The sequence below is a fragment of the Salvelinus sp. IW2-2015 genome, unplaced genomic scaffold, assembly GCF_002910315.2.
Source record: "Salvelinus sp. IW2-2015 unplaced genomic scaffold, ASM291031v2 Un_scaffold2759, whole genome shotgun sequence".
Lineage (NCBI taxonomy): Eukaryota > Metazoa > Chordata > Actinopteri > Salmoniformes > Salmonidae > Salvelinus > Salvelinus sp. IW2-2015.
This window is the reverse complement of record NW_019944062.1, coordinates 22169-24980: the sequence shown is the minus strand read 5'-3', so window position 1 is coordinate 24980 and position 2812 is coordinate 22169. Positions and strand designations below refer to the sequence as shown.

Here is a 2812-nt window from a genome sequence, read left to right as displayed (position 1 = left end):
TGATCAAATACTTATGTCATGCAATAAAATGCAAATTAATTACTTAAAAATCATACAATGTGATTTTCTGGATTTTTGTTTTAGATTCCGTCTCTCACAGTTGAAGTTTACCTATGATAAAAATTACAGACCTCTACATGCTTTGTAAGTAGGAAAACCTGCAAAATCGGCAGTGTATCAAATACTTGTTCTCCCCACTGTATAACACATATGGAATCATGTAGTAACCAAAAACAGTCTTAAACAAAACAAAATATATTGTTTTTTTGAGATTCTTCAAAGTAGCCACCCTTTGCCTTGATGACAGCTTTGCACACTCTTGGCATTATCTCAACCAGGTTCACCTGGAATGCTTTTCCAACAGTCTGGAAGGAGTTCCCACATATGCTGAGCACTTGTTGGCTGCTTTACCTTCACTCTGCGGTCCAACTCATTCCAAACCATCTCAAATGGTTTCAGGTCGATTGGGTTGAAGTTGGGTGATTGTGGAGTCCAGGTCATCTGATGCGGCACTCCATCACCCACCTTCTTGGTCTAATAGCCCTTACACAACCTGGAGGTGTGTGTTGGGTCATTATCCTGTTGAAAAACAAATGATAGTCCCACTAAGCGCAAACCAGAAGGGATGGTGTATCACAGTAGAATGCTGTGGTAGCCATACTGGTTAAGTTTGCCTTGAATTCTAAATAAATCACTGCCAGTGTCACCAGCAAAGCATCCCCACACCATCACCCCTCCTCCTCCATGCTTCACGGTAGGAACCACACATTCATAGATCATCCGTTCACCTACTCTGCATCTCAGAAAGACACTGTGCTTCTTTCTAAAGATCTGATTCAACTGTATATCTGAATATGTAGGTTTCTTCACTCTACCCAAACCAAAAACAGATTTAATGTATATATGAATAGTGTGGAAATAAATAATATTTTGCCTCCTGATGTCGTTCCTATATACAGTGCATTAACAAAGTTTTCAGACTCCTTGACTTTTTCCACATTTGCATCATTCTGGCAACAATGACTGAAACTTAAATAACGTGCCATAGAATTCAACTTGATCAGAGTCCACCAGTGGTAAATTCAATTGAAGGTCCGTAGTCAGGGAGTTGCCCAAGACCCCGATGGTCACTCTAACAGAGCTCCAGAGTTCATTTGTGGAGATGGGAGAACCTTCCAGAAGGACAAAAGGACAACAATCTCTGCAGCACGCTAATGTCGTAGGACATATAGGGAGCTGTGTAACCTGTCACCCCTTTACCAATGACTTGAGAGTGTCTGAAGGACCTATAAGGAGCTGTGTAACCTGTCACNAGTATATAATATGTTACAGGCTGTATAGGAGGTCTCTGGGGTATTGTAGTATATAATATGTTACAGGCTGTATAGGAGGTCTCTGGGGTATTGTATAACATGTTGTTTCTATGTTACAGACTGTATAAAGGCAGTGCGGGTTATTGTGGTGCGTACCGTGGTAACGTGTGTCGGGACATGTTAAGGAGCGATGCCCTGGTCTTCTTTAACTCCTCCCTCAACGACCCCGAGGACACACAGGAGTTCATGGCTCAGAGCGCCTGGGCCGATCTGGACAGACTGGGCATGCTCTGTAGCCCTGCCGCCCACTCCCTGCTCTGTCATCTCTCCTTCCAGGACTGCATCCCCTCTGGCCTGGGACCTGTCCCTAAACCAATCTGCAGGTAATCCCTTCTGGCCTGGGTCCTGCACCTAAACCAATCTGCAGGTAATCCTTCTGGCCTGGGTCCTGCACCTAAACCAATCTGCAGGTAATCCCTCTGGCCTGGGACCTGTCCCTAAACCAATCTGCAGGTAATCCCTCTGGCCTGGGTCCTGCACCTAAACCAATCTGCAGGTAATCCCTCTGGCCTGGGACCTGTTCCTAGACCAATCTGCATGCAACCCTACAGGAAGTGTACACAAATGTGTGTCATAGACAGCACGCTAATTCAATAACATTGCAGTAGAAATGCATCCCAATGTAACTGCCTCATGATCTAGGAAAGTCATCCTTGTGTATAGCACATAGCCCACGTACTGCACACATATGGCTGTCGGCTTTGGGATCGTCTGTTCCATGTTGTCATGGKTGGATGCAGTGTGTTGTCTTCCATGTTTGATTATCGGTGAATATTGGATGACGTTTCTCTAGCACAGTAAGGTAAAGAAATAGTACAGTCCAGGGCCTACGTAAAACACACATATGGGTTTTGGGTTTGGGATCTTCTGGCCACAGCCAACAATGACAGCATCAACAGTGTTGGTTGCTGTTTCTCTACTGTGTTACTCCAGGGAGCACTGTCTGGCAGTGAAGGAGCTCTACTGTCATAAGGAGTGGCCCCTGATGGTAGGGAACTCCCATAAAGGCCTGTACTCCTCTGGCTCCTCCGGCCCCTCCGGCCTCTCTATCCCCCTGCCTGACTGTATGGCTCTGCCCTCACAACACACAACACCAGGATCCTGCACACCCATCCCCTTTGTCGGTAAGAGATACTGAAACATGCTGTGTCCCAAATCGAACCCTATTCCATTTAGTGCAATACATTTTCCAGAGCCCTATGGGCCTAACCTTAGCCATAACTTACTGTACCTCTAACCTTAGCCCTAACTTACTGTACCTCTAACCTTAGCCCTAACTTACTGTACCTCTAACCTTAGCCCTAACTTACTGTACCTTAGCCCTAACTTACTGTACCTTAGCCCTAACTTACTGTACCTCTAACCTTAGCCCTAACTTACTGTACCTCTAACCTTAGCCCTAACTTACTGTACCTCTAACCTTAGCCCTAACTTACTGT

The 2812-nt window shown here is 45.3% G+C and overlaps 1 pseudogene; it reads left to right on the top strand.

Moving 5' to 3' along the window:
• LOC112074686 (muscle, skeletal receptor tyrosine protein kinase-like) overlaps nt 1-2812 on the top strand; it is an 84141-nt pseudogene that overhangs the window by 62531 nt on the left and 18798 nt on the right.